This window comes from Erinaceus europaeus, chromosome 3, assembly GCF_950295315.1.
Source record: "Erinaceus europaeus chromosome 3, mEriEur2.1, whole genome shotgun sequence".
NCBI classification, from domain to species: Eukaryota; Metazoa; Chordata; class Mammalia; order Eulipotyphla; family Erinaceidae; genus Erinaceus; species Erinaceus europaeus.
This window is the reverse complement of record NC_080164.1, coordinates 93,300,161-93,318,605: the sequence shown is the minus strand read 5'-3', so window position 1 is coordinate 93,318,605 and position 18,445 is coordinate 93,300,161. Positions and strand designations below refer to the sequence as shown.

The following is an 18,445-nucleotide window of genomic DNA, read 5'->3' as shown; positions in this document are numbered from 1 at the left end:
ATTTTTAAAATTATCTTTATTTATTGGATAGAGACAGTCAGAAATCTAGAGGGAAGAGGGTGATAGAGAAAGAGAGACACAGAGAGACACTCGCAGCCCTGCTTTACCACTCACAAAGCTTTCCCCCTGCAGGTGGGGACTGGGGGCTTGAACCTGGGTTCTTGCGCATTCTAACATGTGTTCTCAACCAGTTGTGCCACTACCCTGTGTCCCTGACTACCTCCTATGTACATACAAGAGAGTTACAAAAGAGGAAGAAGGAGATTTCTTAAAAATTAATCACCAAAAGGTACTTGGAATAAGAATGTAATCATTCACTCAGTTGAGGTATGTCATTCTTAATCTTGCAAAAAAAACTGGCAAGCACAAATGGAATTTAGTGAGCGGTCTTAAGCTGTTAAAAAGGGGTGGGGTGGGGTGGGGAAAAAAAAAACAACCTGTTGAAGCATTTGAAAAAGAGCAAGAATCATAAGAATGGCATCAAAGAGAATAATACCTACCAGGGGAAACTAGCTTCGGATATTAATTTAAAATGCAAAAGAAAGGAGTCTAACAGCCTGTTGATAGAACCAGCCTCCTGGGTCTTATCAAACAGTGTGTTCTCGTGAAGGTCAACTCATCAGATTGATATTTTCCAGGAAGGTCAGCAATGCTAAACCCTGGAGCCATGTATGTGACCTGTAGGAATGCTGCTTTTAAAGACTTACTAGTGAGAAGGTGGGAAGAGGGAGAGACAGAGAGAATCAAATTAGACTAGTGTAGAATCCCACGTTATTCCGGAGAAGACTGTAAAAAACTAGGTAAAGAATTGTATCCGAGAAGGCTAGGAGATAAAAAAGAAGCATAGAGGTTGATGCAACACGATTTCATGACTGGTTCAGTCACTTAGACCAACAATTATCACAGCTGAGCAGTGGGAAAAAGCAAACCAAAACAGAACAGAAGAAAGAAAAAGTAGATCTGAAGGGAATACTGAAGAGTTGATTTCTGTAAAACTAAAAAAAAAAAAATAAAAAAAAAAAGCCACCTTTTTCTAATTAGTAAATATTGTCAAGACAAGATTCTCTGTGCCTGCAAAAAAAAGGACATGAGATTTATCCCAGGCTAAAAAAATCTAAGAAAATTAGCAGTGTAGGCATAATGGAGAACAGTGAGATTCTTGACCAGAATTAAGGTAATTTGCTAGGAAGGTGTTACAAGAAAGTCCTGTAACTCTCCTATTTCAATACCCTTCAGGAGTCTGGGGAGATCACAATATCAAACAATTATGCAAATGACATTCATGCCTGAGGCTCTGAGGTCCCAGTTCAACCTCCAGCACCATCATAAGCCAGAGTTGAGCAGTGCTGTGGTTGGTATGTTTCTCTCTTGTCTCCCTCTTCTTCTTCCCCCCACTAAAATAAATAAAACATTAAAAAAAAAAAAAGTATCAGTCACCAGCATACTACTCCATAAACCCCAAGACACAGGGCACAGGGGCATTAATAATCTTATTATACATTAGTATGAGGACCTTGATATCTTATTAATTTTTCATTACTCTTAGCTTCCCTGATGCTTTGATTTGCTTTTTTAAAACATCATACTTTAATTTGGGTGAGGGGAGGGATAGGTCAAAATTCTCATATTGGAACACCAAGTGAAAGATCACACTTAAATATTGATAATCTTTGAAAATCTACCAAGATCCCAGTTCACTTCTGAGTTCTCATGAGACATAAGAGGGGAAATTTGTACCAGGAGATATTGAGGGGTAGGGGCAGGAGGAGGTAAATACTTGACTATACTTCTTCAAAAGGACAGAAGAAAGAAAAAAAAAGGGAAGAACTTTTCTCCTAGGAGTCATGATTTTTTATTTAATATTTATTAAGGGCACAAAGTACACCAGTCCTGAATCTATGGCTAGGAAGTGTTTTCTCTTGGGTTGGCATAAGGTATTCCAGGGTATTTATTTAGCATTCAAATTCAGCATGGAATGAAAAAATCTCAATATGCACAGATATAGACATTTATCTGTAGCCAGTTCTGGTACAATTCTTCGTAAGGATAGTGAGAGAACAGTTACTGTAGAAGTCACTTGTTCTTAATTCTAATTAGAAGCCATGCCTTTTATGGGTATAATCCCCAACATTCAGGCTAATCTTCCATTACCAAGACTTAAAAAAAATTTTTTTAATATTTATTTTTCCCTTTTTGTTGCCCTTGTTTTTATTGTTGTTGTGGTTATTGATGTCATCGTTGTTAAATAGGACAGAGAGAAATGGAGAGAGGAGGGGAAGACAGACCTGCTTCACAGCCTGTGAAGTGACTCCTCTGCAGGTGGGGAGCCGGGCTCCAACAGGATCCTCAAGCAGGATCCTTACTCAGGTCTTTGGGTCCCTGTGCTTCGAGCCACATGTGCTTAACCCACTGCGGTATTGCCCAACTCCCACTAAGACTTCTTGCCGCAGGCTCATTAAACTTTTTCTTTTTCTCAGGATCCTTTATCCAGATAGTATTTAGCTTACACATTTTATTAATTCCCTAAGAATTATTCCCATCATTGTGCAAGTTCATGGACATCAACAACCTGAGGATAGGTACTATTCAGCGTTTTGTTTTGTTTTGTTTTTGCTTCCAGGGTTATTGCTGGGCTATTCCTCTGTTTGTTTTTTTGTTTTATTAGATAAGAGAGAAATTGAGAGGAGGGGAGGGGAGAGGAAAAGGAGGAGAAGAGAAGGAGAGAGAGACTTGCAAACCTGCTTCACTGCTTACAGGTGGGAAGCCGGGGCTAGAGCCCAGATGCTTTCGCTCTGGTCCTTGTGCTTAATGCTAGTGTGCGCTCAACCCAGTGCACCACTGCCCAGCTCCTTCAGGTTTTGTTTTTTTTTAATGTACTTCTTTCCATGACAATTAGGTTGTAGAATGAATATTCATTATTATGCTAATTAAGAAGGAGGTCACAGCAAACCAAATTCTACTCATGAGCATACACACCTGGAGGTTCAGAAACCCAGTAACTAACAAATCCTGAGTAGTCAACTAAGCTATAATCTATAGTCGATCAAAATTTTTACTGATTTCACTCCTCACACCTACAATTTGCCTTTTCTGTGGCTCCCATGAGACTGTTTCTAACAACTTCCAGTTTCATCCTGTTCTATCCCAGTGTTTCTTTTTTTCAAATAAACTTAAAAATATAATTCATTTTGGGGGTTTGAGCGGTAGCGCAGCCGCTTAAGTGCACTTGGCACAAAGCACAAGGACCTGCATAAGGATCCTGGTTCCAGCATCCAGCTCCCCACCTGCAGGGAAGTCCTTTCACAGGCAGTGAAGCAGGTCTGCAGGTGTCTGTCTTTCTCTTCCCCTCTCTGTCTTCCCCTCCTCTCTCCATTTCTTTCTGTCCTATCCAACAACAACGACATCATCAACAACAATAAAACAAGGGCAACAAAAAGGGAAAATAAATAATAAAAAATTAAAATTAATATATATAAATAATTTTATTTTGTATTTTAACCATGTGTATCTGGATTTGCCTAAAATTTTGAAGTTTCATGGTCCAGGAGGTGGTGTAGTGGATAAAGCATTAGACTCTCAAGCTTGAGGTCCTGAGTTCAATCCCCAGCAGCACATGTACCAGAGTGATATCTGGTTCTTTCTCTCCTCCTATCTTTCTCATTAATAAATAATAAAATCTTTTTAAAAAATTGAAGTTTGTGTCTTTTCAGCCATTTTCTAGGATTAAAGAAAAGTGCAAATGACTAGGATAGAAGGAAGGTAGTCTGCTGTGATTTGAATTACAGGAAGTGGTGAATTATATGAATAACTACTTAGTATTCTTACTAAGTTCTTAGAATGAAGATATCACCTACTGCTTGTTTCTCATTCATTAAACCACTAACAACCATCAAAATATTAAAAACAAAACAATGAAGGAGGGACCAAAAAAAGAGAACAGCTGCTAACACTTACCACAAGTGGTCTATTATCACCCAAATAGTTCAAGTTCACATAAGACCAAAACAAGAGAAACTGGATCATATGTCTTTTCCTCTTCTCCTCCTCCTCCTCCTCCTCCTCCTCTTCTTCTTCTCCTTCTCCTTCTCCTTCTCCTTCTTCTTCTTCTTCTTCTCTTCTCCTTCTTCTCCTCCTTCTTCTCCTTCTCCTTCTCCTCCTTCTCCTTCTTCTTTTTCTTCTTTTTTTTTTTTTTTAAATAAGAAACATGTGGATGAACCCAGAGTCTGCAAGAACCCATTAAGTGGCTTTCCTGGCCCAACCTTCCATTCTTAATATTTAAGAGAAATAGAAAGAGAAGAGATACCAAAACACAGCTCCACTCATTAATGGAGCTCTCCCAGTGGGTCCATGATAATCCAGTGTGGTGCTAGTGGTCAGACTGAGAGAGAGCCTCATGCACAGCAAGACATGCACTTCACTGAGTGAGCCATGTTCCTGCCCCCCAAGTGTGATTTTAAGCATTACTTTTTGATTACACATTGGCCAAACAATCCTCCCCTCCCCTCAACCTATCCTCTCCTCTCCTTTCTTCTAAGAAGGTATAATCCTTAAGGCAAGAAAAGTGGATTTAGAGTAGGAATAAAATAGATTCTGGAATTCCCTGAAGATAATCTGTCATATATATATTGGACAAATCTCTTATAATACTTCTTTCCTTTAGTTCTGAAATTTAAATTCATTGGCAAAATGAGTGCTTATGGATTCTTTCAGCTCTAGTAAATCCTATCACTAAGATTCCAGCTAATGGAATCTATAGGCATTTTCTCATCACTGGGGAAATTGCCACATAAAGACTGGTTGGGAAATGGTAGCTGATGGACCACAAAGAGCTTTGTTGTAGAAGCCAGTTCAACTTGAGTCCACCTTTGCATGTTGTACTTGTCTAGACAACTGAACTAGGTCATACTTTGCAGTCAGAAAAGAAAGTGTGGAAAGAGGAAACTTCTGCACAGCTTTATTATATGTTCAGGGCTAAATTTAAGTGACTAAGTCTTTTCTCCTTTCTAATTCTTTATGTTTGTAGATTTCCCACCTTTCACTGAAAACCCCAATTCCAGCTTTGACCTGGAAACTTTACTTATGGTTGCTGACATTTTCTTTAATTCTGACTTGAACACTGATGAGAGGGAATCATCAATAATTCGGTTTTTAGTAACAGCTTTAGTAGGCTATAGTTAAAAGTTTGAAGAAATTAGTGTGTTATATAAAACATATAAAATATTACTAATTGGGGGCCGGGAGGTAGCGCAGTGGGTTAAGCACACATGGTGCAAAGCACAAGGACCAGCGTAAGAACCCTGGTTCAAGCCCACGGCTCCCCACCTACAGGGGAGTCGCTCCACAGGCGGTGAAGCAGGTCTGCAGGTGTCTTTCTCTCCCCCTTTCTGTCTTCCCCTCCTCTCTCCATTTCTCTCTGTCCTATCCAACAACGATGACATCAATAACAACAATAATAACCACAACAAGGCTACAACAACAAGGGCAACAAAAGGGAGAAAATGGTCTCCAGGAGCAGTGGATTCATGGTGCAGGCAATGAGCTCCAGCAATAACCCTGGAGGCAAAAAAAAAAAAAAAGACTACTTATAGTGTGGCAAAATATTAGAGCATTACACCTGGGACATGTCCAGACTTGTTTAAGTTGTTATAAAGTGTGGACCCTGTAGATAAGAAGCTAGCTCTGTTACCTATGTTACCAGGAAAGGCTTCAAGCCTGCTCCTGCCTCACTGGGAAAGATGTTAGGCCTGCTGTCTAGACCAACATGCCCAAGTAGTAGTTCACTCATGACCATCCCTCTGGAAACTCCAGACCACTGCTTGGAATTACCCCATCTAAAATTAGCTACTCTCTCCTGATACTCGATTCTGTAATCGATACTTACCACAACCAGGGCCCAGATTCAGAGTATAAATAATCATGTTCACAACTGGAGGCCTTGGGTTTCCAGTGCTAACTAGACTCTTGGACAGGGCGAAATAAACTCCTTTCATCTTCATCCACCTGCAGCTCCAGTTTCTTCCATACATTGCAGAGCACTACCAGACCAGACAAGATTGGAGAAGACTCCTTATCACTGTCTTTCTGTCTTATTTTTGTTCAATACCTTTGAAAATTTATGATTACTTTTAGAGTCTTACACAACCTTGTCCTGTGTCTGCCTTCCCCCCACCTACACAGAAGAGCCTATTTCCTTTTGATTCCACCAGGTCGGTCCCAGCTGCTCCTTAGAATACTTCACCCACTCAGCTCTTGGCAACTTCTACATAGCTGTCCCTTAATCTTGGAACAACATTCAAATCAATGTGTTTTGAGCCACTTCCTTTACTTCAAAAAGAAATAAAATTCCTCTTACTCCATCTGTTTAGAGAAACCACAGTTTCAAAAAGCAATCCCACAATCAGTGCAAGAGTTCTCCTCAGACCTTACAATGTAGTAGATACCATATTTTTTTCCAAACATAAATCAGCAAGCACTTCATTTAGAGTTTGATGTAAATACCCCAAAGACATACTAAGGGTGAAAATCTTCCATTCTTCCCCAGTGTCCCATTTAAAAGTGGGTTTGTTTTTATGCTGAACCTTAAAAAATGACTGCATTACACCATGTACATAAATGCCTAAGCAAAAACAGTATTTTTTGTGTTGAGCCAAAAAACAAAGCATCAAATATCAGAAGTGACAGTGGCTTCAACATTAAGCTAATGAAATGGATGCATTCAAGCTACCTAGGAAAGTTAGTGGCATGTTGCTTATACCTCGAACCATCACTGTTAATGGGTAAACCAGCAGTGGCAAACTGTCCTTTGGTTAATTCTCTTTTTCTATTTTTTAAATTGTCTTTATTTATTTTTTGGATAGAATTAGGCAAAAATCGAGAGAGAAGGAGAATATGTAGAGGAACAAAGATTTCACACTGAAGGTGGGGACGAGGGGCTTGAACCTGGGTCTTTGCACATTGTAACATGTGCTGAACCAGGTGTGCCACCACCCAGCCCCTCCTTTGGTTAATTCTCATCTTCAGCTCTCCCAACAATGTTTCCACCACAGTGTATTCCCTTCTTAGGAAACTTTGAAAACTCTTTTTCTCATGGCATATGAGTTATCTTACCCCTTTCACATTCAGAACGTCAATAACCACCATCACCATATATTTTTACAACAAGCTTATCAATACCTCTGATAAAAACAATAAAAGGTGGGAGTTGGGCAGTAGCCAAGCGGGGTAAGCACACGTGGTGCAAAGAGAAAGGACCGGAGCCCCAGGTTCCCCACCTGCAGGGGGGTTGCTTCACAAGCAGTGAAGCAGGTCTGCATGTCTCTATCTTTCTCTCCCCCCTCTGTTTCTCCTTACTCTCTCCATTTCTCTCTGTCCTATCGAACAACGACGACATCAAAAACAACAGCAATAATAACTACAACAATAAAACAACAAGGGCAACAAAAGGGAATAAATAACAAAAAAAAAAACAAGAGGTATGATTCATAAATTTTCCTAAAACTGAAAAAAATCTTAAAAATCTCAGAAAGTAGCTAAAAAATGGTTAAAATTAATGTTATACAAACAGTATTTTTCTCAAAATATGCAAAAGGTCATCTGAAAATATAAAAATGTTTATATTTCATCCTTAAAATTAATAACTGTCTACAATGTATCTATAATTATAGTAACTTATAGATGTTTTCAGTCTTTCAATACTTTCTATTTAATCCTGAGTGTTTTGGTAAAAGATGTTATTTTAAATATCCCTTATGACTGAAATTCACTTAAAAGTTAAGGATTCTGACTAATCAGAACATCATTGTACACAAATATTTGACAGAATTAAGTTTTGAAAGTATGCATAAGTATAAATTTCTAAGTGTAAAATATTAGACATTTGATCTAGTGGTATTATTCATAAATGACCTTAGAAATATTAAACATTTGTAGTCTTAATGTAGGCCAGTCATATTTGGCTGCCACAAAAGTTGTTGGCTCAAAGTAAGATGTATATATTTATGTATTTTCAGTTAATTAATCTTACTAAAGAGAGTTGTGCAAACACAGAATAAAACAGCAAAAGTTCTAGTAAGATTACATATAAGCAAGTTTATCAAGCAGTTAAAAAATATAGTCTCCAAATCAAAACATTCAAGCAGGAGGTAGGGGTAAATTTTCAGAATAACTACTAATAGATCCCCTGAATAACTACTAATAGATCCCCTAGATATTTAACAGAGGTGGTTGGTTCTTGTATTCCCTTGTAAATTAAAAAAAGTACTAATTATTTCAAGTTGTAATGAGAATGAATGACAACTGTGAGTCAAGCACATAATTTCCAGGCTAAGGGTGGTGACAGTGGTGGTGGAAGAATGCTGGTCTAAGCAAGAGAGATACTTGATTATAAATGTGATGTTGAATAGTGATGTGCCTGCTGAAACTCCAGTTTCTTCACCTACTTACATTTAGTCCTAGTCTCTCAGAAGCGAATACTTATAGTACACACAGTTCAGTCTATTCCTCACATTATATTGCAACAGAGATATCATTCCCAGAACTGAACCTCTCGGATCTAGAAAAATTCTAGAGTCCTTTCTAGAGTAAGCTCTTCTTAACTTCATGTAAAGGGGACAACTATAGGTCCATCACCTTGCCAATGCAATCTGACAGGGTCTGATTCACCCAGTGATTTCCAGTGGTTCTTCACTTTCCTTTTTTAATATATAGGACTTCCTTTATCTATGAACATAGACAGCTTCATCAGTATTGTCAAGAAAACATCATATTTTATTGGAAGAATGGAGAAATGGGGACATCTTTCTTTCTCTTTTTTTTAAAAAAGATTTTATTTACTTATTTATTTATGATAAAGATAGGAGGGGTGAGAAAGAACCAGACAGTACTCTGGCACATGTGCTGCTGGGAATCGAAATCAGGACCTCACGCTTGAGAGTCCAAAGTTTTATCACTGAACCACCTCCCAGACCATGGGACATATTTCTTTAATGGAAGCTATGAAAATCTGTTTATTATTTCTCATACATTTTAAGATCTATTAGTAATAATTATAATAGATTTCTGGGGGAAATAGCAATTCTATAAGAGATAAACATTTATATAAAAAGAAAAATGGATATCATTTGGATTTTTTTCTCTCTCTCAGGAGCACCTGTCCTTGTGCCCTCAGGGCCATGTCATCTAAAAGAAGGGTACATTGACCTAATAGTAGTCAATTTCATTATGTCTCCTTAACAACATAGGGACATGCTGTCCTTTAATAGTACGTAATTTTAAAAAACCTTTATGTTTTCTATTTACTCATACTTAAATAGAGAACTGCTTAGATAGAGGAAATGTGTGCCAAGCTCAGCTCAATTCAGTTAGTTGTGGTAAAGGCTAAAATTACAGGAACAGCATGAAGAAATAATTGACAGCTGAAGTGCATGGTCCTATGAAGACTCTCATCAGGGAATCTGTGATTGCTCTTAATAGCATTAAAAAAACAGGTACTGTTAATTTTCAAGATATTTTTAAACACTTGATTACTTTAAAGACAATCAACACCATTGTGAACTCCCAGGGGGTTCTGAAATCAGAAATGAATACTTTTGTTTCATAATATTTTACAAAACACTCACTAAGGACAATAAATATCAAATCTACTAGGGGCCAGGGTAATGAAACACAAGTCCTGAGAAAAAGTGAAATCTAAAGATCATTAGATAATACCTTAATTAATGAGATAATATCTTAATCAATAAGTTCAACACAAAGCACTCTGTAGTTCAAACTTTACATTAGTAAACCATTTTGGAGAAGAATCAACCATGACAGGTGGGAAGATCACATTTTATTTTGTGGGCATGGTTTTCATTTAGATCATTCATAACACAATGAAGTAAAATAGGCAGATTATTTATAAAATTGTACTATATTGATCATCTCTGCTGCATGGGATAGAACTTAATCATGTGTCAAATATAATATATCTGTGATTGTTTATAGTCACCCTCATATATGGCTTTATCATTAATCACACTGATTACCCTCTAGAGGTCATCATTCTAAAGCTCAAATGTGTCAGTGTTCAGAACCTGGTGGATATGTGTGTTAACTCTATTGTAGTTAGTTAGAATAAACCCCAATGAAGTACCTGATTTTTGTGCAAATTAAAGTTTTTAAAAGATGTTTTTAATTCTATTTAATTTGATAGGACAGAGAGAAATTGAGACAGAGAAGGAGGATAGAGAAGGAGAGACAGAGAGACAGCTATAACACTGCTTCCCCACTTGTGAAGCTTTCCCCGATTAAGTGGGGACCCATGGTTTGAAGCTGAGTTCTTGGACATGGAAACATGTCCACTTAAGCAGGTGCACCACTGTCCAGCCCCATGAGAGTTTAGTTTTTCTATATGCCGACAGTGAAAACATCTCTTAGAAATGCCCCACATCAGGGAGTTAGCTGAAACTCTTATGTATCACTTCTGAATAGAGGGCATTCTCAGAGGAGTGCCTTTGCTTTGGAATGCTAATTTTATGTTCCTTAAATTCCATTCAGTTATATTGAAATTCCAGATATTTGCTAGAAACTAATCCTGAGAGTCTGGAAATGGCAAGAAAGTCTTTATTGCTTTTCAAAAATAACTTTCCATCACTCTTATTCATTCACTTATCTGAGGGGAAGAGAGAGCATACTGATAGTTATTTCTGAGAAGTAGCCTTATTATTTTTGTGGTTACTAAATTACATTCATGTTCAGTGGGGAAGCAATTACAGAAGACAGACCTTCCACCTTCTGCACCCCATAATGACCCTAGGTCCATACTCCCAGGGGGTTAAAGAATAGGAAAGCTATCAGGGGAGGGTATGGGATATGGAATTCTGGTGGGAATTATGTGGAGTTGTACCCCTCTTATCCTATGGTTTTTGTCAGTGTTTCCTTTTTATAAATACAATTAAAAAAGGAAAATAAAACATATCATGAAAGTAACACTAAGAGTATGTCTATAAGTAGCACAGTATCAGCTCAATAATGAGAGAGGTGGCCTGGAAGGTGGTGCAGTGGATAAAGTATTGAATTGTCAGGCATGAAACCATGCCAGCGTTACATGTAACAGAGTGATGCTCTCGTCATCTCTTAAATACGTAAATAAATATTTTTAAAATAAATGCGTGAGGCTAGAAGTAAATAAGAGTGATATTAACACCATTCCCACCACCAAAGGTCTGTGTCCCACAGAATATTTTAAATATTTTTTAAAATGAGATTTACATACTTCCGTTCATTATTTTGTTTCATCATACAAAAGAGAAATCTTGAATGAGCTGAACAGATACCTTAGTGAGTCACAGATTTTTGGCATCTGTATGAACAGATATTTTTTTGTGACAGTGCTCTTCATTAATTATAGCCCGATAGTATAGAATAAAATATGAATAAGATTCAGTCTAATAATTCTGAAATGGTTAGAGTATGTAAAGAAATAAGTTCTGGGACTAGGTGGTGGTGAACCTAGTTGAGTGCACATGTTGCATTGCACAAAGTCCCAGGTAAGAGCCTTCGGTCCCCACCTGCAGGTGGAAAACTTTGCAAGTGGTAAAGCAGTGCTGCAGGTGTCTCTCTGTCCCTCTCCCTCTGTACCTTCCCCTTCTTTCTCATTTTCTGGCTGTCTCTATCTAATAAATAAATAAAGATCATTTAAAAATAACTAAATAAGTTCTGAGACAAGGTCCACCAGAGTACAACTTACTATAATAAATAAGAAATATAGACTTTTCTGGATCAGTAATATCTAAATACACCATCAGTCAACTGAATAGACTTGATTGCCTGAAAAGGCATGGATGCGTAAAAACTGATCCTTTCTTTAGAAATTTTCAGTTGTTTGCCGGGCTAGCCTGAGGGTGTTTCTTCCTGGGTACGTGCTCTCTGGGTTGGAGAAAACTTGGCCTGAGCCATCTTGGGCTGCTGCTTACTCAGGGACACAGGAGAGGAACCAGGAACTCTTGTGGCTGAGCAGGAACGCAATGCAATGCTGCCTTTATTGATCTGCCTTTATATATTCTGAGGTGGAAGTGGCAGGTCGTAAAAGGAAATGGGTAGGATAGGAGGTGGGGAGAAGAAAAGAGCGTGAAAGTAGCAAGTTTCCATCTAACCAGTGGGGACTGATTAAACCAATGCCCTGTAGGCAGGGTGGGTCTCAGACAAAACAATGATTATGTAAATAGACCACAGCATCAAGCAATGCAGCATGGAGCAGGGGGGAGCTGGTGTAATGCCCAACAGTTGTTCAAGATTCAAATTCAATGTCTAAGTTCCCTAACTAGGCTAGGTTCCCTGTAATTTCCTTTTTACCTCCCAATTTTCAAACTGATACATTGGCAATTTTTTGTCAGTGTACATCTCCCTACTTTTAGTTCATCAGATAAGTGACTTGTCTGTCTTCTTTGCAGATGCAGGGTGCCCTCCTGGGCATAAGTGGCAGTCAGCAGATGCTCCACGCAAGTTACTTTCTTTAAATTTCTTTTAAAAAATATTTATTTATTAGATAGAGACAGAGAAAAACTGAGAAAGGAGGGGGGAAATACAGAGGGAAAGAGACAGAGTGACATCTGCAGCCCTGCTTCACTACTCATGAAGGTCCCTTGCAAGTGAGGACCAGGGGCTTGAACCTGGGTCCTTGTACACTGTGATGTGTGCGTTTAACCAGGTGAGCCACTGCCTGGCCCTCAAATTATTATTATTATTTTATATTTTATTTTTGAGAGAGCTGAAGAGAGAGAGAGAAACACCAGAGCACTGCTCAGCTCTGGCTTATGGTGGTATGGGGGATTGAACCTGGGACTTCGGAACCTCAAGCATGAGAGTCTCTTTGCATATCCATTATGCTATCTACCCCACCCTTATTATTATTTTTTGATGTTGAAAGAATCCAAACTCTAAGCAATGACTTCATATTCAAAAGGAACTTTACATTATAGTGTTACTATGACATTTGATTTCTTTCCTTGAAAGAAGGTTAAATCAACAAATTTAAATCACAGAGTATGTGAAATTAATCTTTAAAATCATATGTTTCATTTTAGTCATTTAAATGTCTACCTCTTACCACATACTCTTTTATGTTCTTAAATGACAGTGTTGGACAATAAGGCATATCTAATTTTGTTGTAAGTATGTGCACTTCCCTTTAGAAAAGCCACATCAAAGTGAAGATAAGAAACATGGATTTTCCTGTATTTGTTACAGAAATCCCTTAGGTGAATAAGTCATTGGTTTGGCAACATAAAAGGGATTCTACTTAGAGGAAAAAGAGGTACACAAGAAATATGAAAAATTTTGACAAGGATGCTAAGTCCCTCTTGTCTCTTTTGTTCAAATTCAGTTATAAAAAAGTCAACTTTCTTTGTATATTTTCTGTTTAACTTTTGAAATATGTTAAATAATTCATACTCTGAGAAAATAACTTTATGAATTTAGGAACATTTTTTTCTTTTTAAAAATGACTTTCTTTTAAAAAAATTTTTTTGGACACAGACCGAAATTCAGAGGGAAGGGGAGATAGATAGAAAGAGACAGTGAGAAACAGAGAGAGACCTGCAGTACTGCTTTACTGCTTGTGAAGCTTCCCCACTGCAGGTGGGGGCCAGGGCCTTGGATCTTGGTCCTTGTACACTATAATGTATGTGGTCAACCAGATGTGCCACCACCCAGTCCCTGGAGCATTTTTCTAACATTTGATAGTAGCTAGTTAATTGATGTCTTAGGTTCAGATTAATTAGATGACACTGATTCAAATGTATTAGAAAGCCTCACGGGTTTGCAGAAAGCAATGTCATAGGAAGAGTTAATGTAAAACAAAAGTAATATATAAGATACATAAAATGCTAGCATGCAGAAGAAGGTCTTTGGGTTAACTGAGCACTAATATAGAGTGGGAAGGAAGACTTAAAAATAAAAATCTATGGACCCAATTTTTATTGGCATAGGAATATCATGCTATTAACTAATTATGACCAAATTATACTGCTTTGAAATCTGTTTTGAGATTTCTTACTTAAAAACTATATTTTATTTAAAATACAATAGCATCAATCTCTTAAATGGCTAAATTCACAACTTTGTGATTTATTTAAAAAATCAAACACATGGTATTAAAGGTTTAGGAATATAAAGGCAATGTTATTTGTTTGGACAAACTTTCTGGTAAAGGCTTTAATGTTAATTTACATTCTAATGTCCTAATAATACGGGCTTTTAAAAAATTTTTTAATATTTATTTATTTATTGGATACAGACAGTCAGAAATCCAGAAGAAGGGGGAGACAGAGAGGGAAAGAGACAGAAAGACACCTGCAACCCTGCTTCACCACTTGCAAAGCTTTCCCCCTGCAGGTGGGGAGCAGGGGCTCGAACCTTGCACATTGCAACATGTGTGCTCAACCAGGTGCGCCACCACCCAGCCCCACAGGCTGGTTTTTTAAATATTTTATTTATTTATTAATGAGAAAGATAGGAAGAGAGAGGACCAGACATCACTCTGGTATATGTGCTGCCAGGGATTGAACTCAGGACCTCATGCTTGAGAATCCAATGCTTTATCCTCTGCACCACCTCCTGGACCACAACACAGGCTGTTTTTTAAAAAATATTTATTTATTAATTTATTCCCTTTTGTTGCCCTTGTTATTTTACTGTTGTAGTTATTATTGTTGTTGTCATTGTTGGATAAGACAGAGAGAAATGGAGAGAGAAGGGGAAGATACAGAGGGGAGAGAAAGATAGACACCTGCAGACCTGCCTCACCGACCCTGAAGTGACTCCCCTGCAGGTGAGGAGCTAGGGGCTCCAACCAGGATCTTTACATGGGTCCTTGCGCTTTGCGCCACCCGCGGTTAACCCACTGCACTACAGCCAGACTCCCACAGGCTGGTTTTTAACCAAGTGGATCTTAGAAGAAAATATTGGCAGAATTCCTTTCCATATAAATTTTAAAGGCATTTTCAATGAAACAAATCCAATTACAAAAAAAAACCCAAAACAATAAATACAAAGCAGAGCTTGGACTGGGTCTGGTGTATTGCACCAAAGTAGTGGAGGGAAGACTCATTCAGGTCCTGGAATATGATGGCAGAGGAAGACCTAGAGGGGCAGTGGACTATTATGTGGAAAACCGAGAAATGTGAACAGGGGTAGACGGCATAATAGTTATACAAAGAGACTCATTCCTGAGACTCCAAAGTCTCAAGTTCATGGTGAATTCACCTTCTTTACCCCATCTTAGATAGAGCTCAAAGATATTATGTTAAGTGATATAAGTCAGAAACAGAAGGATGAATATGGGATGATCTCACTCATAGACAGAAGTTGAAAAACAAGATCAGAAGGGAAAACTCTGAGCAGAACTTGGAGTGGAGTTGGTGTATTGCACCAAAGTAAAAGACTTTGGGGTAGGGGCGGGGGGAGAGGGTTCAGGTCCTGAAACATGATGGCAGAGGAGGACCTAGTGGGGGCTGTATTGTTATATGGAAATATTATGCATGTACAAACTATTGTATTTTATTGTTGACTGTAAACCATTAATCTCCCAATAAAGAAATAATAATAAAAAAGGAACATAAGGACACTACTTTCTGTTAAAACAAAACTTTCTGGTAAGGGCTCTGATTTTAGTTTATTTACATTCTAATGTCCTAATAATACAGGCTGAAGCGCAAGGACTGGCATAAGGATTCCGGTTCAAGCCCCCAGCTCCCGACCTGCAGGGGAGTCACTTCACTGGTGGTGAAGCAGGGCTGCAGGTGTCTCTTTCTCTCCCTCTCTCTGTCTTCCCCTCCTTTCCATTGCTCTCTGTCCTATCCAACAACAACAACATCAATAATAACTACAACAATAAAACAACAAGGGCAACAAAAGGAAATAAATAAAGAAAAAAATTATAATAATACAGGCTGGTTTTTAACCAAGTGGATCAATGTATCTTAATCCCAAAGCTGATATTCTCTACTATTTACTAAGCCTTTAATTTACACAAAAGAATAAGGACTAAAGTGGACAGGCAGCAGCAAATGGCTTAGAGGGGAATTAGGAACAATTGAAAGTATTTCCTTCATTATGCTTTTTCTTATCTCTGTTTATATGTGTTTCTGTATAAATCAGAGAGTTAAATAGAAAGGACTACACACTTAACAATATATTTTTATGTACCTAAAATATTATGAACAATTGACTTTGTTAAATTTGTGGTGATCTCTGTAGATTAATTTTTGTTTCTACCCAATGAGGCAGTTAAGAAATTTGTTTATCAATTTATCAATCAGTTGCCCTCTATGAGAACATCTGAGGTATCTCTGCCTTGAAAATACAAAAAGATAATAATATCTATTCCTCACTGATGGAATCAATCACGTATTTCCATTTTATCTCATATACTGTTTATACAAAATCTGGTGAAAAGTTACCAAAACAATCTATTTAATAATTGTAGGACCTGCAAAACAAACAGACATGAAGGGATTGAAATGCAAATTCTTTTTTTTTTCTTATTAAAAAAAATGGTAAAGCCTGGGACACAGACATATGTGATCAGCCACTTTTTCATTCAGATAAAAGGAGAGAAACTAAGACGGAGTTAGAGAGACACTACAGCACTGTAGCTTTCTCCACCCCTCCTACACCAATGCTATGATACCTCAGTTGTGGTGCCAGGTCTCAAAGCTGGGCTATTTACATGGAAAAGGCATATGCCTTAGCTGGTAACCTCTTTTTGACCCCAAAGTACAAATTCTTAGGTAATATTTTTATGTGACTATTTTGCTCTGTTCCTAATCTCTACAGCTACCATTACTATCATTACTGTTAAGTAGAATGCTGACTGATTTTAGACTATTTAGAGAATATTATCAGAGGATCTATTTTGCTGTACATTAATTTTCCAGCAATGATTCTCAAGAGTGTCAAACTATAGAATCATTAGATACTAATAAAAATGTCTAAATCTAAATAATGACAACCACAACAAGACTGTGATAGAGTAAAAACTATAATAAGAACATTTTTAAATGATATCTAGATAGTTAATATAGTAAATAAATACTGTTATTACTTTAGATGTAGTTTTAGACAAGAGTTATTTTAGCATTGGGGGAAAAATAGAACTGAGATAAGAAATCTAAGATAAAGAGAAAGTTATCACTCCTGGGTAAACTAGGAATACCAAAGGAGACCACCTGGGACTGCAATAAGGCAGGACTAGAACGACTTCAGGAACCCACCAAATCACTGGTGAGTGCAAACACATGTGGCTCACAGACAGAGAGGAGCCTAGGAGAGATTAAGTGGCTGCTAACAGTCTGGCAGTTTACCAGTTGAGACACCACCTCCAGTCTGTTTCACCAACAAGGGTACGGCTGAAGGGAGAAGAGGACTCCCCTGAGACTCACCAAATGCATCTGTGAGTCTCCATTGCTACTGCCCTCAGAATCTGGGGGGGGAGGGGGATGAGGCCCTGTGCTGGCACCAGGGGACAGAGAACTAAAGAGAAAACTCAGGAGAAGATCTATAGTCAGTGGCCTAGCAGTGGGGCTATGAAAGTCTCTTTGCAGAACCACTGGATTATCTCTGCCCCAACCTGCTTTATCTCTTGCTCAGGAGTCAGTGATTAAACTAAGAAGCCTACTTATAGTTTAAAAGCCCTCAGGCTCCCATAGCCTACAGGGAAGAAAAAGAACAAAAGAGAAAGTTATCTCTGGTTCTTTACAATGAAGTAAAAATCCATTACCATCAAACAAGGAGCATGTGAGAATAAACAAGCAGTAGAGAGATTTAAAATCAAACTATAAACTTGATGGTTTGACTAAAGCAACATATTAAAAACAGAATCACCACCAATATTTAAAAAGAACAGGTACTATTTGAATTTTCCAGTCCTTTAAATTAATATATATATTTTTATTTTTATTACCCTTATTTATTGGCTAAAAACAGTCAGACAGAACTTTCCCACTGCAGGTTGGAACTGGAATTGTGAATCTGGGTCCTTGCACATTTTAATATGTGTGCTCAACCAAGTGCACCACGACCCACCCCTTAGTTTTCCATTTCTTCAGTACTTGGAAGTTGATATGGTTGATGAACAACTATAAGGAGAAAATTATAATAGCAAAATCACAGACCACATCAGCAGATGTCATCTGATTTTGCTATTTGAATGCTATCATTTTCTAGGTTTTTGCCATTTGATAACCATTACTCTACTGAGTTGAAATATTTGCATTCTAAATACTTTTCTTTTTTCAAACACGTTATTTGATAAATCACTATGATTTTTCACAGTATTTTGATTTATACAACCTACCCATTTATTCCTAGAACTGAGTGAACTCTAGACAAAGTCACATTTATCTTACTTTTTTGAAATTTGAGTTTGGAGAGCTGTCAGAGAGAAGTTTCAAAAAATATTCTGGGG

The 18,445-nt window shown here is 37.7% G+C and overlaps 1 protein-coding gene across 34 annotated transcripts in view; it reads right to left on the bottom strand.

Annotated features, from left to right (window-relative positions):
* Positions 1-18,445, bottom strand: part of NRXN1 (neurexin 1) — a 1,383,669-nt gene that overhangs the window by 566,353 nt on the left and 798,871 nt on the right. The window lies entirely within an intron of this gene.